This window comes from Cetorhinus maximus, chromosome 5 (genome assembly GCF_964194155.1).
Source record: "Cetorhinus maximus chromosome 5, sCetMax3.hap1.1, whole genome shotgun sequence".
NCBI lineage: Eukaryota > Metazoa > Chordata > Chondrichthyes > Lamniformes > Cetorhinidae > Cetorhinus > Cetorhinus maximus.
The window spans coordinates 154,526,133-154,551,884 of NC_135883.1; the positions used below are offsets into that span (position 1 = coordinate 154,526,133).

Genomic DNA, 25,752 nt, shown 5'->3' on the forward strand with positions numbered 1-25,752 from the left:
CTGAATTAGATACTGATTTACCTTATCTTTTAAACCTGCTTTGTCTCTTCAACTAGGATAAATATAAGAAACATATCTGAATGGTAAAAGCTACAGAACAAAAGTAAATCTGATGTTCATTTATCAATTTAATGAGGCATTTCGCTGAAGGGTTTCTGGCTTGCAATCTTGGAGTTCTTGCTTAGTAAATATTCAGATGTGACCTCATCCTAAGTCATTAAACTACTGCTTGAGTATTTAAAAAAAACAAAATTAAGAAACCAAGATCAAAGTTCAAGGCCCGTATTACCCTGACATCACCAGGGCTGAAAAGAAAAGATAACTCAGGAAGTGCTGATTAGGTGCAGCCAAGCTTAACTTTCAAATATTGATGGATTGCTGGGGGAAGGGAAGATTGAGGAGGTTAAATGTGCTCCAGAGTTATGAGGTTCTGCAGGGGATAAAATGAGGCCACTTGGTGAAAAGTGATTTTAGCCAATGTCAGCCGTGGCTCAGTTGATAGCACTCTCTGTGGGTTCAAGCCCCTCTCCAGAAACTTGAGCACCTAATTGAGGCTGAGTGCAGTGCTGAGACAATGCTGCTTTGCTGGAGGTGACTGAATCGGTGCAGCACAAGCACCCGAGAGGCTGGTGGCAGCAGCACGGCCAATTAGTTCAGCAGCTTCGTCTATTTATTACCAGCAAGCTGCAGCTAGGCGCCAGTTACCAGTTCTAGGAGGTACAAAGAGGAACATAAGGAGAATCTTGGGGGGGTGGTGAGTGGTGGCCAGCAGCATATACAGACGACCAAAAACTTGTGTCGTGTGTGCAGCTGGTTGTTCATTCAAGAGCCTTTTACAACGTTGTAGGCAACACACTTCATGAATAGATTGAGGGTCCGCACAATACCGATCATATTGGGCCCTTGGATACCCATTTTATCCCTATAAACAGGTGCAGTCCATTTTAGTCTGCAGTGTTAAACAACCACTCTGGCTGCCTAAACAGGCTGGAGTTCCATAACGCTATGTGAAGGGGAGCAGGGAGTTCTGCGATCTGATACATTCCTCAAGAACTCACCTCACTACTACACCCCTTGCTGTGTCCAAATTGGCTGCCACGTTTGCCAGCAAAACAATAGTGACCGCGCTTCCAATGTAATTCAAATAGCTGTAAAGTGCTTTGGGATATCCATGAAAAAGTCTTTCTTCAACACAATGGAGATGTAGAAGGCAGGAAATGTGGGATGAAGGACTTGCCTTGTTACCTCCTGCCAAACTGTAGAAAACACAAGAAAGATTGTGATTGAGGTGAAGAGATGGGAGACTGTGTGAGAGACGATTGTCTATTGAACAACGTTTTCCTTGAAGCCTAGCTATGAATGCAAAAGGAGCATTGGCAGATATAGAAACTTAAGTCAAATCTTGTACTGACATGATTTATACAGGGCAAAGAGCTGTTGAGGGGAAAGGAAGTGTCTGGCTCTCTGGGAGAGGAGACATGACTATATTAATTTGCTTATGTGTGAGGAGGAATATGTGTATACACACTAGAAAAGTACCCGCAGGGTCACTGTACTGCAGCACGTTCTGCTTCTCCAGCCCTGCTACAAGGATGTTTGCAGAAGCTACAGAATTAGTTATATTTCAGAAAAAAAGTGCATTCTGGCACACATTCTACAGGGAGCGGAAGTTACAGAAACAGGGGAGAAACGCTTCATTCAGCCAAGGATTCTGGACCCCAGGTTCCATAGTTTTTTTAAAAAACAAAAATATTTACTAACCATTCTGATATAAGATTCTACCTTCACAAACCCCAAATGCTATCATTGTAGGTTCTACAGAAGTAGTCACCTTCCTTGAATTGTGCTGGACCTTCTGAAAACAAACCAAAAACGCTGCCATATTCCAAAGCCACTCAAAGCACTAGACAGGGTAGTCATCTTAATTTGTTTCTATTACATGCAATCTACAGGACAGCACTGTGCACATAACATAAGCCATTCATGTCCCAAGTTCTTCTGACCACACTGGTGCCATTGAAACTCTTTAACAAAACAAGGGGTGCCCCTAAAGAATGGCATCACTCAAGTACCACAATGTATATACCACCATCACCACACCACATGTACCTCGGGCACTCATCAACTATAAGAATGGTTACTACAAGCATTGTTTTGTTGTGTGTTCTGGGTATAGACTGGATTCTTTGGGGCTTGTCTATTCTCCCAAAGTTAGTTGCGCAAGACTGTAGTTTGTTAAAACCATTACTCTTTATTTACAACTACTACGTACATATTGAGAACTCTGCATAAGGTTGGAACGTCTCCCTCCAGATCTCTGTTGCTCAATCATGTGATGTTACATCATCGTTAAATCAACATCATGTGCTTCTGATGTTAACCCTTTACTCTACAACCATTACCTTTGCCTTTTGTTCCATGACATCTTTTGTCATTTAATCTCTCCCATCCTCTACCCTACCCCAGGCTTTACCTTTTGTTCTTCCTCCCGGTGCCCCGGCTTTCAACGGCATAAAACCCATCACATTTCTACCCTCCTTCAGTTCTAAAGACGAGTCGTATTCAACTCGATATGTTAACTCTATTTCTCCCTCCACAGATGCTGCCAGACCTGCTCAGTGCTCAAAGCGCTTTTTTTTTGTTTCAGATTTCCAGCATCCACAATATTTTGGTCTTATAAAAGAAACTTATTAGATTGTGCACCAGAACTAAATCCAGCCGTGTAGAAAACCAGGTTTGTTTTATCTTGAGCCAGCATTTTCTTGTTATGCCTGCTTTCAATACATAGACCACTTACTAGGAACCAGCCCATAACATTACATCTGCCTAAATGCCCGATAATAAAGTAACAGGATTGATTACCTCTGGGGTTCCTGTGATAATCCAGTCATGGAGCCATTGCCATCATTCACGATGGACCTGTTTCGCACATCTTGCCAACTTGCTCATTTTCTAACAATGGACAAATTATTTAAAGCAGGAAGGCCTACAGCAAGTAATAAAGGTTATAACTGCTCCCACCAAGCTTTGTAAGTGTAAACACTGGCTGCAAAAGGCTGTTTAAAAAATGTTTGTAGAAAGCTTTACAGACCAGACAGGCTTTCCAAGGACTCTGAAGTAATTATCTGTCATAGAATATTATCTTTTAGAGGAAAACAGGCCAGGTATTCAGAGAATGTGGACCTGTATCCAAGATTCAGCAATGTCATCAGACCTTGCCCTACACCAGCCTCTTTCAAAGCACTGGACCCTGAAACTATGCACAAAGTTTGAATGAAAGATGCCAAAAAAGGGAATAAAGTGATCAAGTTTACAAACAAATGGAATTATATGACTTTAATTCCTTTTTGGGGTGAAACAAATAACAGATCCTTGGAATGATCTGAAGCAGGCTCATGAAGCGTTGGGTAGGGGCAATGCTGATGCACATATTCTCAAATTGAAAAAAACCCAACATCCAATGTGTTATGGAGAAATAGATGAATGTGCACACTTGCAGGTTGCCATCCAGGATTTTGCTCTGCTAGGCTTGGAAATCAAGGAATCTGGGCACCGCCTCTTGGGAAAGGGGCAGTCTGGACGCCGCCTCTTGGGAAAGGGGCAGTCTGGACGCCGCCTCTTGGGAAAGGGGCAGTCTGGACGCCGCCTCTTGGGAAAGGGGCAGTCTGGACGCCGCCTCTTGGGAAAGGGGCAGTCTGGACGCCGCCTCTTGGGAAAAGGGCAGTCTGGACACCGCCTCTTGGGAAAGGGGCAGTCTGGACGCTGCCTCTTGGGAAAGGGGCAGTCTGGACACCGCCTCTTGGGAAAGGGGCAGTCTGGACAGCTGTGTGTAAGTCCTAGGCAAAGATTACACAGAATCCTGGAAATGGATAAACATTTTGTATGCCTCAGGGTTCTTCCTGCTCATGGGGGACATTAGTAGCATGAGTTAGTTCGCAGTGTATAGCTGTACAAAGCAAATAACTGATACATTGTTTACGAGAGTAAATCAGTTCATCTCATTGATCATGAAAGCCAAAGCATAAGATGGTTGAGCATTATTTTCAGTTTTGATGTAATCTGAACATTTAGGGGAAGAAATTCATCCAAGTAGCACCGTTCATTTATATCATTGAAGAACGTCTCACGGACTGCACATGTAGTGACCCATGGTGCTGCCTGCCCCTGTGATTCAATGTTAGTGTGCATCCCTAGGAGCAGTGCTATGCAACAAATTTCTCACCCTTAGTGCCATATGTATTTGCCTAATATTTAGATTCCTTTCAATATCAATATGTGTACCAGAAATCTTAGGTTCTTTGGATCACCTACTGTAGGTATACATAGTGCTGTTAGAGTGGTAATTCCTTTCCAGAGTTCCAGTGACAATGAAGGTGATATATTTCCAAGCCAGGATGGTGCATGATGTGGAGGAGAACTTGCAGGTGGTTTCCATGCTGCCCTCTAGGTGGTAATGGTTGCAGGTTTGGAAGGTGCTGTCAAAGGAGCCTTGGCAAGTTGCTTCAGTTCACCTTGTACAGTATACATATTGCTGCCACTGCATGCTGGTCATGGAGGGAGTGAATGTTTAAGGTGGGGTGCCAATCAAGCTGGCTGCTTTGTCTTGGCTGATGTTGAGCTTCTTGAGTGTTAGTGGAGCTGCACTCATCTAGGTAAGCGGCAAGTATTCATTCCATCACACACTACTTTATTTTTATATTCGTTCATGGGCATCACTGGCCAGGCCAGCATTTATTACCCATTCCTAACTGCCCCCTTGTTCAGAAGGCATTTAAGAGTCACATGTAGGCCAGTCCAGGTAAGGCTGGCAGATTTCCTTCTGTACAGGGCATTAGCAGTCCTTACAAGAATTGACAATGTCTTCATGGTCATCATTAGACTTTTCATTCCAGATTTTTATTAAATCTGCCATGGCGGGATTCGAACCCGGGTCCCCAGAGCATTACCTGGGTCTCTGGATTACTAGTCCAGCAGCAATATCATTATGCCATCACCTCCCCATGTGCCTTGTAGATGGTGGACATCTTTGGGGAGTCAGGAGGTGAATTACTCGCTGCAGAATTCGCAGCCTCTGATTTGCAGCCACAATAATTATATGGCTGGTCCAGTTCAGTTTCTGGTCAATGGAAACCCACAGGATGCTGATGGTGGGGTATTCAGCAAAGGTAACACCATTGAATGTCAGGGGGGGGAGGGTATTAGCCTTGGCTCAGTGGTAGCACTCCCTTACTGCTGATTTAGAAAGTTCAAGCCCCACTCCAGAGATTTGAGCACATAATCCAAGGCTAATACTCCAGTGTAGGACTGAGGGGATGCTGCACTCTCAGAGGTGCTGTCTTTTAAATGAAATGTTAAACTGAGGCTTATCTGCCCTTGCAGATGGATGTAAAAATTTTCATGGCCGCCATTTAAAGAACAGCAGAGGAGTTCTCCCAGTGTCCTGGCAAATATATACCCCCAGCAAACATGCTAAAGCAAATGATCCGGGCATTTATTGCATTGCTTTTGTGGGTGCTTGCCTGCACAAATTGACTGCCACATTTGCTACATTACTAGAGTGTCCACACTTCAAAAGCTTCATTGGCTGTCAAGTGCTTTGGGACATTGTGAGGTAATAGAAGGTGCTATTTAAATGCAAGGCTCTGTTTTACAAAAAAACATGAAAGAGCATTTGTGTGGAGGAAAGATTTTCTTTCAGTGAAATCGTAGTTCTTTATAAACAGTGTTATGATACTGTATTCCAAAGTGCACAAAGGAAATCTCCCCCCTTTCCACATGGGCCATTAGTAAAGAAGTTCAACATAGCATCTGTGAAAATATCCTCAATATCGCAAGTGTCAACTAAACTGGAGACTCTGACGAAAGGTCATTGATCTTTCTCCACAGATGCTGCTGAGTATTTTCAGTATCTTCCATTTTTATTTCAGATTTCCGGCTTCTGTAGTATTTTGCTTTTGGAAAATTTCCCTATGCCTGCACAGGATCATACCATTTGGCTTTTCAACTGTTTCCTGGGAATTTCTTCAGTGAACCACTACATTTCCCAGGATACTTTACAAACTTCCCAAACATGTGCCTTGTTGGGCGGTGTTGAATTGGTGACAGTTCAAACCCAATGCAGTTCTTTATTTTCAACTGCTGCATCTTAGCCAATCAATCGGAAATGCCAAGAGGGAGGAAAACTTAAGGTTTGTCCAAGTGCAAAACATAGCCATTTAACCAGCCCAGTAAACATTTATGCTTTTACAAGTAACTTCTGTGGAACACCGTTATTAAAAATGAGTTCAAAAGTTAGGGGAGTAAGCAATAGAAAGGTACTCAGGTGGAGCTTTCTACTCAAAGGGTAATAGAATACAGGGTCAATTTTCCAAATGCATGTCCTTTACATGGGCCCTCAACCATTGGGATCTCAAATCAGGAAATTTCAGGCAAGCTCCCATTCATGTTAATGAACTTGAAATCATGGAAGCAAGCTCATGGTTTCTCAATTTGAGCTATTCATGTGTGAGGCTCTGCAACATAAGCACACTTTTGGAAAACTGGCTCTTAGATATTAGAAGAAGGAGGGATGATTGGTTCAGTTGGCTAGAAGGCTGGTGTGTGGATCAAAATAACACCAACAGTGTGGGCTTGATTCCTGTTCCAGCTGAGATAGACTAGGGGCCTGCCTCCTCATCTTGCCCCCAAGTATGGAAGACAATGGCAAACCACCACTGACAAAAAACTGCCAAGAAAACAGCTCAGGGCGAAACAGCAGCAGTCAAATGAGCTAAGGATCTGCCTTCGGGCAGGGCTCACATGAATGAATGAATATTAAAAGTATTCATCATACATGTAGTGCTTCAGAATATCCTGAGGATGTGATTTAAAAAATACATTTAAATGCATGTTCCTTTTTTGGACTGAATGAAGAAGTTACCAATAAAGACTATTAAAGTGAACAGGATCATGGTTTCAAGAGAAGATTAGACGTATTCCTGGAGAAGATGTAGTGAGGAATCTGGTAAGAAAACAGGTAGGTGGTTCTCATCTATCAATAAGTGACAGGCTAGTTAAACTTAATGGCATTTTGCTTTTCCTAAATGTTCCTCTGCTTTTAGGCTGTGAATCCTTTAAGCCATGGTTTAAATTTCAAACAGGAGTCTCACACATCTGCAGCCATCAGGTGTTCCACAGCTGGTAACTGGAGCTAGTTAAACAAAAATGTTTTGCTCAGTGACTCAACAGTAGCTGATTTTTTTTTAATCAAGCGTTGCTTGAAATGGAGGACAGGGCAGACCTTGTAAGCACTGGCATAGAGAACACTGGTTTAAATCCCCAGTTGGGTCACTTCCAACATGACTGCCAAAATGCCCTGAACAGCAATATAACCTATCTCACATTGCTGGGGGAAGTATTAGGAGTGTGTTCCTGTGTTCCTATAACACTCCCCAGTAATATTTAGAAGAAAAACATTTACAAAGTAGTAACCTTGATTTGCTTTTGAAAGTGTGGGCATTGGAGCCATAACACACAGTGGTCAATGGTAGGACTCTTCCTCATTCCTGGATAGCCTATGCAACAATTTCCAGATGCCCAGTCTAAGCCACTCTGTAGTGGGAAGGTATTGAGTGAGACTGACTTCATGGTGTGACCTACTGCACCTGCCAAAGTAAAGTTAAAGTAGTTTTGGATAAAGTCTAGAAGAAGGCTGTTCATCTCCCTTTCCTTCCTTCCTCTCATCTCTGCAGCCAACATGTAGCTCAGACGGGTAAAGAAATGGGTCAGAATGAGTACAATAACTAAAAAAAACCAGATAAACTGACAACAGGAACAAAACTCCAGATTCTAGAACAACAGCAAGTATTCAGCCTTGACTTAGTGTCAGTGTTCACTTGTCCCACTACAGAAACTTGAGCACATAATCTGGGTCCATACTTGTGCACAGTACTGAACTACAAGGGATGTTTTTCAGAAGAGATAATAAACTGGAGCCCCATCTGCTTTCTGAGGCAAATGTGAACTATCCAATAGCTATACTCAGAATAGAACAGGGTAGTACTTCCTGGCCAATATTTATCCCTCAACTAGCATCACTGAAAGCAAGTTATCTGGTTCCTAATTTCACTTTTCTTTCTAGTGTCCTAATGTGCACAGACTGATTGCTGCATTTCCCTACATTGTAACAGCAAATACACTTCAAAAGATACTTCTTTTGGCTGTAAAGCGTTTTGGGAAATCCTGTAATTGTGAAAGGTGCCTTATAAATGCAAGTTCATACTTTTTATTTCTTATAAAATGGAGCATATAAGACAAAGTGAGTCTACTTCGCCAGGTGAAGCCAAACTTGGCATTAGAAGCCTGTTAGTAAGAGGAGAACCAAAATGTTCTAATTCTGTAAACAAATTAATCAAAGTTGAAGATGGTGCATTTAACACAGCAAAAATTCAGAACAGAGGAAGAGCTGGTTGGACAAAAATAAAATTTATCATGCACATATTCACACAGGCGATATTCACAGCAGTAATAGGCAAATCATAGATAAGCACAGGTTACAATGATGACACTTGGTGGTGAAATTTTCACTGCTATAGTCTTCCTTATTTACGTAATAAAGACAGCATAAACCTCTACATCTGAACGATTAGATTCCAGCCTGTAATCACTCCCAGGTATCCATTATTCTATATATAAACCATCTGAACCCCTCGATTAGATTCCAGTCTGTAATCACTCCCAGGTATCCATTATTCTATATATAAACTATCTGAACCCCTCGATTAGTTTCCAGTCTGTAATCACTCCCAGGTATCCATTATTCTATATATAAACCATATCAACCCCTCAATTAGATTCCAGTCTATAATCACTCCCAGGTATCCATTATTCTATATATAAACCATCTGAACTCCTCGGTTAGATTCCAATCTGTAATCACTCCCAGGTATCCATTATTCTATATATAAACCATCTCAACCCCTCGATTAGATTCCAGTCTGTAATCACTCCCAGGTATCCATTATTCTATATATAAACCATCTGAACCCCTCGATTAGATTCCAGTCTGTAATCACTCCCAGGTATTCTTTATTCTATATACAAACCATCTGAACTCCTCAATTAGATTCCAGTATACAATCACTCCCAGGTATCCATTATTCTATATATAAACCATCTCAACCCCTCGATTAGATTCCAGTCTGTAATCACTCCCATGGATCCATTATTCTATATATAAACCATCTGAACCGCTCGATTAGATTCCAGTCTGTAATCACTCCCAGGTATCCATTATTCTATATATAAACCATCTGAACCCCTCGATTAGATTCCAGTCTGTAATCACTCCCAGGTATTCTTTATTCTATATACAAACCATCTGAACTCCTCAATTAGATTCCAGTATACAATCACTCCCAGGTATCTATTATTGTATATATAAACCATCTGAACCCTTCGATTAGATTCCAGTCTGTAATCACTCCCAGGTATCCATTATCCTATATATAAACCATCTGAACCCCTCGATTAGATTCCAGTCTGTAATCACTCCCAGGTATCCATTATTCTATATATAAACCATCTGAACCCCTCGATTAGATTCCAGTCTGTAATCACTCCCAGGTATCCATTATTCTATATATAAACCATCTGAACCCTTCGATTAGATTCCAGTCTGTAATCACTCCCAGGTATTCTTTATTCTATATATAAACCATCTGAGCCCCTTGATTAGATTCCAGTATACAATCGCTCCCAGGTATCTATTATTCTAGATATAAACCATCCGAACCCTTCGATTAGATTCCAGTCTGTAATCACTCCCAGGTATTCTTTATTCTATATATAAACCATCTGAACCCCTCGATTAGATTTCAGTCTGTAATCACTCCCAGGGATCCATTTCCCACAATAAATGCAAATATATCAAGAAGCAACGTAATTTTTCAGACGAATTGTTACAAGTTTTGTACGCAATGATGAGGCTCTCTTGTAACAAGGACATCTTTCTGCTCTGGCTTTAAACTCAGCAAAGAAAGAAATCCTCTATGCTCTTGAAAGGCGTCTCACACTGGGTCTCGCTACACAATGGAAAATGGGTTTGGAGTCCAGCTGAAACGCTGCCTAAAACATCCCTCGTGTCGGCGGGAGGGGGAGGGTGGGGGTGTTGGGGGCGGAAGGCAAGAGAGTGGAGCAGCTGCAAAGAAAATGAGAGCAGTCAAAGTCAAATTGGGAAAACACAGCGCCTCCCCCCCTCACTTCACCTCCGTCAGCCAACTCCACACAGTGACAGACACCCCCCTCTCCCTTGTCAAACACCGCTGCCAAGTTGTCTGAACAGGACACTGAATGGCAAGGGCCATCCAGGTCTGACCCCACAAAGCACTTGTCAACTGATGTGACGATCTAACCGGGAGGGCAAAAGAGGATGACATCATTTTCCTCATCTCCTGCCACTTGTTTACTTTTGCAGCTATTAAGTCATAAATTGCCCTGAAGGACACTGGAGCTGTAAGATTTGCAAGGTGCCCTTGCCAAGATGGGCCGCGCTTAAAACAAAAAAAAAGTATGTTGCATTGTATTTATTATTTCTCTGAAGCACGGCCTCGGGGCGGGATTGGATGCGATAGGAACTTCTGTTGGTGCAGAACAGGATAGAATCCAGCCCCCCGCCCCCCCGAGTTTCTCATACACGGATTCTGTGGGTGGAAAGATCGGGAGGATTGGGGGGGGGAGCGAAAAGCACCAGGACCATAATTGCTGTACCAGTGGGGTGAATGGGCTTCATGGAGCAAACTGCTGTGAAACCCACGCACTAACAAGGAGCAGGTTACTTACTGGCGGGCGATTGACTGATTGACTTCAACTATTCAATATCCTGGAATTCCCTATCTCACACCATTTCAACAGCACCGCGAGGAACTGCAGTAGTTCAAGGCGAAGGTCCACCATCTCATTCTTCGAGCACGTGGAGCAAATGTGGCCTTGCCAGAGTCGCCCATATCCTCAGAAGTTTTTTTTTTAAAAGTTCCCTTGTCTCTTAAAACATGAATCACAAAGCACGTACAATTGTTTGGGAAAATCTTACTTTTTTTTTTACTTAAAGTATTGAATCAGTCAGACCTCCCGTTGTAAGTAGCGAGCAAAAACGGAATAATACCCGATTCTGCACTATCTCCTAAAATCGGTTGTATTTTTGTGTGCCAATAGCACACAACATTAGTTCCCCATCCCCGTGATCACTTCTAATCACAGACACTGATTTGCACTGACTGAATAAGTCAAATTCCATTTACATTACGCAGGAGATTCCAGGATTAATATGGGAGTTTGGAGAATTACATTCTGTAATACTGACGGTTTTCTCCCCTCTGTAACAACAGAAACCAGCGATGCTGTCTATCCTGTACAGGAGGACTGCTTTTATCTGTTGTCAGGTTTTAATTGTATGGGATTTCAGGATTACTGTTCTCCGTGCACAGGGAATTGGCATCTCCATCAGTATGTCCTTTTTCTCTCTGTGATAGCACCAGTTCCCCTGGCGGTTGAATAACCCCTTTGTATTATGTTTGAGAGCGAGAGGGTGCAGGAAGACACTCCACTTGTCAACGCTTGAGAGAGCCGCGAGGATCAATTACCTCTTGTAGGCTTGGGGGCTGCTTTTTTTTTTGCTGAAAGGGCAAAAAGGCAGACACCAATCACCTCGACAAGAGAGACCTCACTGTCAGGCTGCATCACTTTCATATTGCACATACAATGCTGCCTATCATCCTTGGCAACCAAGGGGGTTGCTGGTTCAGACCCTGCCGTGGTAAATTTGGAAATCGTATTCAATAAAGCGAGTCATTCGTGGGCTGGCATCAGGAGAAATAAAGAATTAATGAAGGCTGTCGGGTTGTCATAAACAGCGAACAAATGTATTCAAAGCGATGAGATTTGCTTCATTGGAGGCCGCTTACTTCTCCCTGGGCTCTCCAGCCGGAGTTCGGTTGCCTTTTCTGTGCAGAGACACAATCTGTTTCGAATGATTCAATAACAGAAACTGGCGCGTCGCACAAAGGAAAATGCGGTCGGACCACATGGGTCTGAGAGAGGGGGGGGTGGTGGTGGTGGTTGGGGGGGAGGGGGGCTGCAGATGGTTGCAAATCTGTGGAGTTTCTGGGGTTGAAGCGGTTAATCGGATCAGCATTTTACATCAAAGTTCACTGTCTGGAAGGGAGGGAGGTGGGAGAGGAAACCATGTTACTAAACTGGCACACGCCAAGTGTAAAGCACGGTTCTGACGGAAATGGGCATTAATTAACCCTTTGTATCCTGGGTGGACAGGACTGTACTACACAGAATCAATGGGCCAATACCGGCTTAAATGACACAGGAGTCTTCCTTCGCCTGAACTGTGAGTCATTAACTCATGGTGGGCTGGGGACCACGTAATCCCAATTCCAACAGGATTGGAGTTAACCCTCTGTGTACTGGGTACTTTAGGAACAGAATCTCAAAATCAAACTGCAATTAACCCTGTGTACTAAATGCCTTAAACCTACAAAAATCACTGGGACTGGAATTAACTCTGCACTTTCCATCCTTTAAAAACGCAGAATCCCAAAATCAAACAGGATCGATTTCTCCATGCGCTGCCCGTTAGGAAGATACAGAATCCCAAATTCACAGCGGGAGGGATTCACCCTGGTGTACTGGCTATTTTAAAACGCAGGATCCCGAATTCAAAGGGGGTTGATGTTTAATAGCTCTCTGCATGCTGGCTACTTTTGAGTCGTAGAATTCAAATCGAAAGGGTCTGGGGGTTAACTCTCCGGCTAGTTTGAAAGCACGGTCTGTCGAACTGCGCTTCCACACAGCACCACCACACCCCCCACCCCGCGAGAGCTTGGGGAAGCTTTGACGTTGCGGCAAAATTGAAGGTGCCAAAGAAAATCATTGCGCACATCAGGACAATTCTGGCCGCAACTCAAGAGGCTACTGCAGTCTCCGCGCAAAGCTAAACAGAATATTTGGAACGGGACAAAAGAGGGGGCGGGGATGGGGGAGGAGGAGAAGCGTTTTGAAGGTGTTTATAAACACTAGTAACTGGAGACAATGTTCCCCTTAGAGATGGCCAGATGGATATCAGTTACATAGGCTGTACCGCCGCTGTTTAGACTGTACTCATAAATCAGGGTCCCATTATTGCTTTGCTTAATGACAGTAAAAAGACGGGGATATAATTTATCGCACTGGGACACTGCCCTTTCCGTGTCGCTTACTCACTGGGGATTCGTTTGGCTACACTCAAACACACACACACACACACACATATATATATATATATATTCTATATATAATTATTATTGGCCCCTTGGCGCTCGTTACACAGAAGCACACTCAGAATCGGAATGGAAATCTGGCGCGCACAGCGCCCCGCGTACAAAGAGTTAACATAAAGAAGTATCTGAGCAGTAAATCTACCTAACCCTGGAACTTCTGGCTAACTTCAAACGAATCAAAAACACTCTTATTTTTAAATGTCATCCCCCAATTGCCGAAAGCGTGCAGGCTGACTGGGGAAAGGGCATCGATGTGAGTGATCCGCTACCACCTCTCTCTCACCACTGTGTCCTTCTCCCTCATCCGATTCCTCAGTTTGCCCCATCTCCTCCACCCACCCCTCACCCTTGCGGGATGAGGACCGCTCGCTAATCCTTGCTGGAGAGGCAGAAAGCGGCAGCCAAGGCACTGGATTCAGGTCAAAGCCGGCAGAGGAGCAGCCCGTGTCTCTCTCTCCACGCCCTCTCCGCTACAGTGGCTTCTGCCCCGGACACCTGTCAGCTTCAGGCTCTGCGCACTCCTAACCCCCCCTCAACAACCCCATCCATACTGCAAAGCCGCAATACAACCCCCAACCTGATACTGGGACCTGCAATATGGTCCCCACCTTCCTCCTGTCCAATCCCCGTCAGCACTGGGACCTGTAAATACACCCCCTCCCTGAACTGGCTGGGACCGACATTACAACACCCCGTTCCCCCTCCCACCACACACATCTCCCCACCAGTACAGGGATCGCCAATGCATCCCGCCAGTCCACCCCTGCGCCGTTACTCATCTGCAACACAACACTCACCACCATCCCCACCCCCCCCCCAAATGTCCCCCTCCCACAGCCCTGGGACCAGCTCAACACCTGGAGGGGTGGGGGGTTATCATGAAGACAGCTCGGTTCATCCACTGCGTCTCCGACAAATAACTTCATTCAAAGCGTGATGTCCTTCCGGAGGGTTAGACTTTACATCTGGTCCCCCCCCCGGCATCGGTTGACATGAGCGCGATGGGGATGTATTGGCACCTTCTGGACGGCAGCCGAAGGGTCCTTTACCACCAGGGTGGATGGTAAGAGCACGGGGAAGACAAACCTTTTGATCTCCAAGGATCGGGCGCGCGGGTCACGCTCAGAAAAGCGAGTTCTTTACAATCAGGTCAAGTGTTAGGACAGATGGGATTTTTACCATGGGGGGGGTGGGAGGAGGTCAGGGATGGGGAGGCAAGTCCTTTGTAACCACAAGCGTTAAGACTTTCACTATTAGATTAAGGTTTAGGAGCAGATGACACCTTCACCATTACAGCGAGGCGACGGCTCCCCATGGGACCAGATAGGCCCATTCGTGAGGAGGGAAAGTGCAAAACTTTAAAGAGCAGTCCAGTGCTGCTACAACAACAACAACAGATCTTCATATAGCACCTTTAAGTTCATGAAACGCCCCAAGGTGCTCCACGGGGGGCATTATAAAACAAAGCACGACATCCAGCCACATAAGGAGACATTAGGTCAGATGACCAAAAGCTTAGTTTAAGGATCGTCTTAAAGGAGGAAAGCAGGTAACCTAGGCTTTCAGAAAGTTTATATTGCAGTGCGTAGATTTGCAAATCAGCACTGCTGAAATCAACAGCTAAAAAAAAACACAGGCAGTAAGCAAATGTTGCAAATTGAATAAAATATCTGTTAGACGCATGTCTTAATCTGTCAACACAAAGTACAAGTTAAAACAAATGCGTAATTTGATTTGTAACCACTCAGAATCTGATACAATCGAAGTGATACAAAGGCTTTGGAGTTACAGTTGGGTAGAAAGTAGCTTGCGCGTTGCAGCAGGAATGGGCAGAACTAGATGGGCTGATTTCAGCCTCCACACTAATGCCATGTTCTCATTTTCAAAAAGGGGTCTGTCTACAGAATAGACAGTGGATCTCGCTAGTACAGAATCCCTAGCTGCACATTAATAGATAGTAGCACCCTCAGCCACCCACCCAACACACACTTCGTTCTTCGCTCCTCGTACCCAGTTCCAGTTATTGTAAAGCCCGCCCCCCCTTGATTTGATTTACAGGGAGATGAAAAGGTTAACAAATGTCCCAAGTAGGAGAAAATCATTCTTAGGCCATCTTTCTTCTCAGAATCGTGGGAAATGAATAACCCATACGGAAGAGCAAAAACACTGCAACTCGAATGTGTTCTTTCTCCACATTATGTCTGAGAATGAGGCACATCTCTCACGCAAACGTTTTTAAGTTGCAAACCCGTGCCATTGGCTCTGAAATAAATGAATGGTTTCTCAGTACAGATACTTTAGATACAACGACCCCGCAACTTTGCCCTTCCTATAAGTGACCATTCAAAAGAAAAGAAGATTCTTACACAGGGAGTAAATACACTCTTTTGCAATCCCTCTCCAGCGGTCCGTTTGCCAGTAGGATCCGCGAAAAGCAAATCCGTATTGTCACAAACTTTTACATGAAAATGTTACCACGAGAGGGGTAGGCTCGCTGATGTCCCTTTTAAAAAGAAACACTGCAGGAGTTTGCATTTCATATAATGTAAGTACTTACACTCAAAGCATTTCTATTGATTTCTTTCCCTTTTCTGTCTGCAGGACAAGTCACCCAGATTTCCAAGAGGAGAGCAGAAGGAGAGGGGGGGATTTTTTTTTAAATTAGATAGATCCTTGGAAGTCTGTTAGAAGTAGTGAGAGGAAGAACACATTTTTGGTTGTAAAAGCTTCCACTCTTCAGATTGAGCCTGTGCGCCAGTTGCTACCACTCGCGTCCTCCCAGCTCACTCACTGACACTGATTTGTTTTCACTTTTTTTAGTCCCCTTCAAACAGGCTTCACACGTCACTCTACCATCGCAACCAAACACAAACCAAGATACTAAAGGGAGCTGAGTGGTGGTGCTGGCCAATTGGTTAGGAGGTTTCTGTTTCCAAGAGATGCAGCGAGGCATTTGGGGAGTCGTAGTTCTCTTCTGTTTATGTTACTGTTTCTGAAGCTGTCGTGTTAAAAGAAAAATGTTCAGAGAGTTTCATTGCCCTTTCCATTGATTTTGATTTAGTGTGGCGCCTTTCAATGGATGCGAGTTTAAAAAAAAAGGGTTTCACCATAAGACCATAAGACATAGGAGCAGAAATTCGGCCATTCGGCCCATCGAGTCTGCTCCGCCATTCAATCATGGCTGATAAGTTTCTCAACCCAATTCTCCCGCCTTCTCCCCGTAACCTTTGATCCCCTTACCAATCAAGAACCTATCTATCTCGGTCTTAAATACACTCAATGACCTGGCCTCCACAGCCTTCTGTGGCAATGAATTCCATAGATTCACCGCTCTCTGGCTAAAGAAGTTTCTCCTCATCTCTGTTCTAAAAGGTCTTCCCTTTACTCTGAGGGCGTGCCCTCGGGTCCTAGTGTCTCCTACTAATGGAAACATCTTCCCCACGTCCACTCTATCCAGGCCTTTCAGTATTCTGTAAGTTTCAGTCAGATCCCCCCTCATCCTTCTAAATTCCATCGAGTATAGACCCAGAGTCCTCACACGTTCCTCATATGTTAAGTCTTTCATTCCTGGGATCGTTCTTGTGAACCTCCTCTGGACCCTCTCCAGGGCCAGAACATCCTTCCTGAGATACAGGGCCCAAAATTGCTCACAATATTCTAAATGTGGTCTGACCAGAGCCTTATGAAACCTCAGCAGCACATCCCTGCTTTTATATTCTAGTCCTCTCGAAATAAATGCCAACATTGCATTTGCCTTCCTAACTACCGACTCATCCTGCAAATTAACCTTAAGAGAATCCTGGACTAGGACTCCCAAGTCCCTTTGCACTTCAGATTTCTGAATTCTCTCCCCATTTTGAAAATAGTCTATGCCTCTATTCTTCCTACCAAAGTGCATGACCTCACACTTGTCCACTTTGTATTCCATCTGCCACTTCTTTGCCCATTCTCCTCACCTGTCCAAATCCTTCTGCAGCCTCCCTGCCTCCTCAAAACTACCTGTCCCCACATCTATCTTTGTATCATCTGCAAACTTAGCCAAGATGCCCTCAGTTCCTTCATCTAGATCATTCATGTATAAAGTGAAAAGTTGTGGTCCAAACACTGACCCCTATGGAACTCCACTAGACACCAGCCGCCATCCTGAGAAGGACCCCCTTATCCCCACTCTCTGCCTCCTGCCAGACAGCCAATCTTCTAACTATGCTAGTACCTTGCCTCTAACACCATGGGCTCTTATCTTACTGAGCAGCCTCCTGTGCGGCACCTTGTCAAAGGCCTTCTGGAAGCCCAAGTAGATAACATCTATTGGCTCTCCTTTGTCTAAACGACTCGTTACCTTCTAACAGATTTGTCAGGCATGACCTCCCCTTGATGAAACCATGCTGACTTTGCCCTATTTTATAATGCACTTCCAAGTATTCTGAAATCTCATCCTTAATAATGGACTCTAAAATCTTACCAACGACCGAGGTCAGGCTAATCGGCCTGTAATTTCCCGTCTTTTGCCTCACTCCCTTCTTAAACATGGGGGTTACATTAGCGATTTTCCAGTCCTCTGAAACTCTCCCTGACTCCAATGATTCCTGAAAGATAACTAATGCCTCCACTATCTCTTCAGCTATCTCCTTCAGAATTCTGGGGTGTAATCCATCTGGCCCAGGTGATTTATCCACCTTCAGACCTTTCAGTTTTCCTAGCACCTTCTCCTTGGTAATGGCCACCATACTCACCTCTGCCCCCCCACCGACTCTCCTGAACTTTGGGAATGTCTTCACCGTGAAGACTGATGCAAAGTACCTATTCAGTTCCTCCGCCATTTCTTTGTTCCCCACTACTGCTTCTCCAGCGTCATTTTCCAGCGGCCCAATGTCCACTTTTGCCTCTCTCTTACCCATTATATATCTAAAAAACTCTTGCAATCTTCTTTTATATTACTGGCTAGTTTACCCTCATATTTAATCTTCTCCCTCATTTTTTTTTTAGTTGTCCTCTGTTGGTCTTTGTAGGCTTCCCAATCCCCTGGTTTCCCACTGCTCTTTGCCGCATTGTATGCTTTCTCCTTAGCTTTTATGCTGTACCTGATTTCCTTGTCAGCCATGGTTGCCTCATCCTCCCTTTAGTATGCTTCTTCTTCCTAGGGATGAATTTTTGCTGTGTCTCCCAAATTACTCCCAGAAACTCCTGCCATTGCTGTTCCACTGTCTTTCCTGCTAGGCTCATCTCTCAGTCTATTCTGGCCAGCTCCTCCCTCATGCCTCTGTATTTGCCTTTATTCAACTGTAATACCATTACACCTGATTCCAGCTTTTTCCTTTTTGCTTCTTGTGTTTGAGCTTTACTTCCTTAGTTACTGCTTATTGGTCAACTTACCTCTCGAAATTATGAAACATGGCTGGAAATACCAGACGTCAAGGACCACGGAAACAACGGGAACACTGAGTCACTGTCATTGTGGCCAGCTTGCCTAACCACACCAGGACCAGTGGAAGAAATAAAAGCCTAACCAATAATAAGGGGGTCCAACAGCATGCCATCATGACAAAGGACAAGCAGCAATACCCAACCGCACTCTGGAGGAAAAGGAGGAGTGGGCCTGGGGTACCTTGGGAATTTTATGGCCCTGTTGCGGGGTGGTGGGGGGACGGGCTGTAAAATGCAGCGAGCCGTTCAAAAGTCCATTGACTTTGGCGGGACTGTAAAATCCTGCCAGCGTAAAATTCCGCCCCTTGTGTGAGTCAGCATTCTCAGTTTTGAAGGCAAAGTACCACCTGCCACATTTAGACAAAACACAAAAAACTGAACTGAGGTGAGTTGTGTATAATAAAAGCGTGCCATAATTTTGTGAAATTTCACTGAATATTCAGCAAATATACACATGAAGTACACTTACCTGTAAGGTATTTTCTACCAAAGTTAGTGCATATGCTTTTTTACAATTCTTAATGGGATGTCAGTCTCTCTGGCAAGGCCAACATTTGTTGCTCATCTTTAATTTCCCTTCAGAGCTTCCTTTTTGAACCGCTGCAATCCACAGTTCTGTTAGGAAGGGAGTACAACGATTTTAACCCAGCGACAGTGAAGGAACGGCAATATAGTTCCAAGTCAGGGTTGTGTATGGCTTGGAAGAGAACATGCAGGTGGTGGTAGAGGTTGCAGGTTTGGAAGGTGCAGCCAAAGGAGGCTTGGCGAGTTGCTGCCGTGTATCTTGTATATGATACACAGTCGGTGGTGGAGGGACTGAATGTTTAAGGCAATGGATCAGGTGTCAAATCAAGCGAGCTGCTTCGTCTTGGATGGTTGAGTGTTGTTGGAACTGCACTCATCCAGGCAAATAGAGAATATTCCATCACACTCCTGAATTATGCCTTGATTATGGTGGTCAGGCTTTGGGGAGTCAGGACATGAGTTCCTCACTGCAAAATTACCATCCTTTGAGGTCCTCCTGTAGCCACAGTATTTATATGGCTGGTTTCCCCTTGATCCTTGCGGGGTCTAATGCCTGCTGAACAGATCATCAACTTGTTTGATCGGTGATGACCATCTTCCTACACCAAGACATTGGAAGCCCCAAAAATCCAAGAGGAAGATTAACGTCTCAGCCCTAACACAGTCCAACCAAAGGAAGGAATTCCGAGCACAGCTCACAACCAATCTGTAAAATCTTCACACATCCAACTCAGTTCCAGAAGAGTGGGATCAAATAAAGTCAGCTCCACTAGACATCTGTGCCCAGACCATTGGGTTCAAGCATTATCATCACCAGGACTTGTTCAGTGAAAATGAAATTCAAATACATGACCTCCTGGAACATAAATGAGCAGATCATTGCCTGGAAGAACAACTCAAGATCGCTACTCAAGAAGGCAGCATCCCATCAGCTCCAAGCTGACACCCAAAGACAAAGCTGGAAGATAAAGGACATGTGGTGGGAAGAGAAAGCCCGAGAGATCCAACAATATGCTGCCCATCATGACATTCAAAGTTTTTGAAACCACGAGGATCACCTATAGACTGAAGTCAAATTCTCTTCATTCGTAGGATGGTGGTTGTCTTCTTAAGGATGACAGTGCCACCCGTCAACGCCTGAAAGAGCATTTTCAAAATTCCTTGTCCGTGAATCCACAGTGGCACTTGATACTCTCCAGGCTAGCCCCCATACGCTGTGCTAGAATCCATGGGTGAACCATCATCGATGGGAGAGCTACAAAAAGGATTCAAATGGATGAAAAATAACAAAGCCCCTAAGCCTAATGGTATCCTAGCAGAGGTCTTCAAAGCTGGTGAACCTTTGCTTACATCAAGACTTCATGCAGTAACCCTACCAATTTGGGAAGAAAAGGAACTCCCCCCAACTTCAGAAATGTGACATTTGTAACTATCTTCAAGAAGGGGGATAAATCATGCTGTGGAAATTATCGAGGTGCTTCTCTCTTGTCCAAAGCAGGGGAAAACCTGACACCCATTCACCTGAATCGGTTATTTTCGGTGACTGAGGAAATCCTCCCAGTGACACAGTGTGGCTTCAGACCATCCAGAGAAACTTTTGACATGGTCTTCATTGCCAGACAAATTGAAGAAAAATGTTGAGAACAACACCAGAAACTCTTCATTGTATTCATTGACCTGACCAAAGTATTTGGCTCAGTAAATCACGAGGCTCTGTGGATTGTGTTCCATAGATTTGGATGTCATCACAATCCTGCAGATGCTTGATGATTTGATGCCTTGAGTGGGAGATCTGAAACTTATGCCTTCAAAACCCAGACTGGGGTCAAGCAAGGCTGTTTGATAGCCCATATTACTTACAATCTACCTGACAGTGATTATTCAAATCAACTGCCCTCTGGTGTCTGTGTTTTCGTTATTCATTCATGGGATGTGGGCTTCGCTGGCTGGGCCAACATTTATAGCCCATCTCTAATTACCCTTGAGTAGGTGGTGGTGAGCTGCCTTCTTGAACCGTTGCAGTCCATGTAGTGTAGGTACACCCACAGTGCTGTTAGAGAGGGAGTGCCAGGATTTTGACCCAGCGACAGTGAAGGAACGGCAATATATTTCCAAGTCAGGGTGGTGAGTGACTTGGAGAGGAGGTTCCAGGTGGTGGTGTTCCCATGTGCCTGGTGCCCTTATCCTTCTATATGGCTGCGGTCATGGGTTTGGAAGGTGCTGTCTAAGGAGGCTTAGTGAGTTCCTGCAGTGCATCTTGTAGATGCACACACTGCTGCCAATGTGTATTGGTGGTGGAGGGAGTGAATCTTTGTGGGTGGGGTGCCAATCAAGTGGGCTGCTTTGTCCTGGATGGTGTCCAGCTTCTTGAGTGGTGTGGGAGCTGCACTCATCTGGGCAAGTGGAGAGTATTCCATCTGACTTGAACCTTGTAGATGGTGGACAGGCTTTGGGGAGTCAAGAGGTGAGTTACCCGGCGTATAATTCTTAACCTCTGACCTGCTCTTGTAGCTATAGTATTTATATGGCTAGTCCAGTTCAGTTTCGGGTCAATGGTAATCCCCAGAATGTTGATAATGGGGGATTCAGTGATGGTAATACCATTGAATGTCAAGAGCTGATGGTTAGATTCTCTCTAGCTGGAGATGGTCATTGCCTGGCACTTGTGTGGCACAAATGTTACTTGCCACTTGTCAGCCCAAGCCTGGATATTGTCCAGGTCTTGCTGCATTTGGACATGGACTGCTTCAGCATCTGAGGAGTCGCTAATGGTGTCGAACATTGTGCAATCATCAGCGAATATCCCCACTTCTGACCTTACATTGGAGGGAAGGTCATTGATGAAGCAACTAAAGATGGTTGGGCCTAGGACACTATCCTGAGCAACCTCTGCAGTGATGTCCTGGAACTGAGAATATTGACCTCCACAACCACAACCACCTTCCTTCATGCTAGGGATAACTCCAACCAGTAGAGATTTCACCCCCTGACTCCCATTGACTTCAGTTTTTCTGGGGCTGTTTGATGCCTCACTCGGTCAAGTGGGGCCTTGGTGTCAAGGGCAGTCACTCTCACCTCACCTTGGGAGTTCAGCTCTTTTGTCCATGTTTGAACCAAGACTGTAATGAGGTCGAGCTGATTGCTACTGTTGGAACCCAAACTGAGCGTCAGTAACCATAAGAAGACCATAAGGCATAGGAGTAGAAGTAGGCCATTCGTCCCATCAAGTCTGCTCCACCATTCAATGAGATCATGGCTGATCTGATAATCCTCAATTCCACTTTCCTGCCTTTTCCCCATAACCCTTGATTCCCTTACTGATTAAAAATCTGTCTATCTCAGCCTTGAATATACTTATCATCCCAGCCTCCACAGCCCTCTGCGGTAAAGAATTCCATAGATTCACTACCCTCTGAGAGAAGAAATTCCTCCCCATCTTTGTCTTAAATGGATGGCCCCTTACTCTGAGATGATGCCCTCTGGTCCTAGACTCTACCACAAGGGGAAACAACCTCTCAACATCTACCCTGTCAAGCCCCCTAAGAATCTTATATGTTTCAATAAGGTCGCCTCTCATTCTTCTAAACTCCAATGTGTACAGGCCCAACCTACTCAAGCTCTCCTCACAAGAAAATTCCCCCATACTCAGAATCAACCTACTGAACCTTCCCTGGACTGCCTTCAATGCCATATATCCTTGCCTTAGCTCAGGGGATCAAAACTGTTCACAGTATTCTAGGTGTGATCTAACTCGTGCCTTGTATAGTTTTAGCAAGACTTCCCTATTTTTATACCCCATTCCCTTTGAAATAAAGTTCAACATTCCATTTGCCTTCTCTATTACCTGTTGAACTCGTATATTAGTTTTTTGTGATTCATGACTGGACCCCCAAATCCCTCTGCACTCCAGCTTTCTTCAGTCTTTCTCCATTTAAATAAAATTCAGCTCCTCTATTCTTCTTGCCAAAGTGCATAACCTCACATTTTCCCACATTATATTCCATCTTCCAAGTTTTTGCCCACTCACTTAACCTGTCTATATCCCTCTGTGGACTCTTTGTGTCATCCTCACCACTTTCCTTCCCACATATCTTCATGTCATCTGCAAAATTGGAAATAGTACAATTACTTCCCTCATCCAAGTCATTAATATATAATGTAAATAATTGTGACCCCAGCATTGATCCCACTAGTTACAGGTTGACATCCTGAAAATGCCCCCCATTATCCCAACTCTGTCTTATATTAGTTAGTCAATCCTCTATCCATGCTGGGCTCCTATGTTATTAAGTAGCCTTATGTGCAGTACCTTATCAAACACGTTTTGGAAATCCAAATTTATTACATCTACTGGTTCCCCTTTATCTATTCTGCTTGTTACCTTATTTTGCTTTGTGTGCCTACGTGTCCCCTCTCCAGATCCCTACCTCACTCTTTTTAGTTTAAAGCCCTCTCTACAGCCCTAGTTGTACGATTTGCCAGGACATTTGACCCAGCAGAGTTCAAGTGAAGCCCGTCCCATCAGAACAGCTCCCGTCTACCCTAGTACTGCTGCCAGTACCCCATGAACTGAAACCTATTCCTCCCACACCAATCTTTGAGCCACGCATTTAACTCCTTGACTTTATTTACCCTATACCAGTTTGCCCGTGGCTCAGGTAGTAATCCCAAGATTGTTACCCTTGAGGCTCTGTTTTTTAATTTAGCTCCCAACTGTTCAAATTCTTTCAGCAGAACTTCCTTTCTAGTCCTGTCAATGTCATTGGTCCCAACGTGGATGTCCACAACTGGATCCCTCCCCTCCCATTCCAAGTTCCTCTCAAGCCCTGAGGAGATGTCCTCAACCCTGGCACTGGGCAGGCAACACTGCCTTTGGGACTCATGCTCATGGCTGCACAGAACAATATCTATCCCCCTAATTATACTGTCCCCTATTACTACTACGTTTCTATTTCTGACCCCCACTTGAATGGCTCCCTGTATCGCGGTGCCGTGGTCAGCTCACTCATCTTCCCTGCAGTCCCCGCTCTCGTCCACACAGCTTGCAAGAACCTCATAACTAACTGTTGGACAGTTGCAGCGTACTGAGCAATAGGTAAAGCTAGCTGTTTTGTGCTGCTACTATGCAGTAGCAACACGACTGGTGTTCACCACTAACAGGGTGCTGACGTCAAGCCAAAAAGGCGTTCTGCCTATCACACAAATGAGTAATGTGGTATATGAATTTCAGTGCCAGTGTGATGCTCAGTATGTAGGCCGTGTGCCCCAAAGACTGGCTGATCATATCAAACAGCATGCCCCAGACACTGTTCGTACCAGGCAAGGTACATTAGATGTGATTCCGTGAATGGACAACATTTGCTAATTAATCCTCAGTGTGCTAAGAATGACGCTGACAACCAATTGAAGATTGTCAGTCGGGCTCACAGTATGGCACTTTTGCGTATACTGGAAGCTACATATATTAATATTAAAGGCCCTGTTCTTTGCAGACAAAAAGAACATGTACATACATTGCACCTGTTTCAGCTAAACAAAATAAGTGACAGCCATTCGCTGACCCATTCCTCAGGGCAATGCCTTGACCAATCAGTGTCAAACTGCCTGGTTTAAATTTCAAACAATGCTTGGCAGTTAACTGTCAGTCACCATCACTGGTGTATTCTCTGTGGCAATGCCTCTATGAATCAGAGTCCACTTGCCAACTAATCAGCACTCTCTTCACATACAGTATAAATTATTGTTTTCCACTTATATTGGCATTCTTGCAAAGTGTCCTGATGAATGCAAGATGAAAATCTTGTCTCTTTTTCAGCAATACAGAATAACCACCAATCCTGGACCTTCCCAACTAGTGTTGGTTAGCTTCTCATCAGATAATCTCAATGAGTCATCCAAGTTGCTTGCTGAGTCTTCTATTTAATAATGTATGTGTAAAACAGTTGGTGTCTTTGACATGCCTCCAATTAAATCATTTACTCAATATCAAAATATAAATTTTCTTTTAATTCATCCTCAGGATAAGGGTGTCAAAGGTAAGGCCCATTCCTAGTTGCACTAAATTGACTGACTTGCTATACCACTTCAGAGGATAGTTAAGAGTCAATCATAGATTGAAGTCACACATAGAACAAACCGGGTAGGGACAGCAAGCTTCCTTCCCTAAAAGGCATTAGTGAACTGGTTTGGGTTTTTACAACAATTTGACAACATCAAGGGTCATAGCCCTTGTTGTTACAGACCCTGAAGAAGGGTCAAACGGACTCGAAATGTCAACTCTGTTTTCTCTCCACAGATGCTGTAGACCTGCTGAGTTTTTTGAGCATCCTCAATATTTTGCTTTTATTTGACAACATCAGTTATTGATACCAATGTTTTGTTCCAGGTTTATTCAAAAACTGAATTAAATCCACAAACTACCACAGGGGGATTTGAACTCACATTCTCTGGTTTATTAGTCCAATAACATAACCACTACATCACACTACCATATTCAATC

The 25,752-nt window shown here is 44.2% G+C and overlaps 1 protein-coding gene across 1 annotated transcript in view; it reads right to left on the reverse strand.

The window, feature by feature from the left end:
* daam2 (dishevelled associated activator of morphogenesis 2) overlaps window positions 1–16,102 on the reverse strand; it is a 348,363-nt gene extending 332,261 nt beyond the window's left edge. The window contains exon 1 of the mRNA XM_078542715.1: window positions 15,862–16,102. The gene's annotated coding sequence lies outside the window, so the exon portion shown is untranslated. The remainder of the gene's footprint in view (window positions 1–15,861) is intronic.
* Window positions 16,103–25,752: the final 9,650 nt, after the last annotated feature.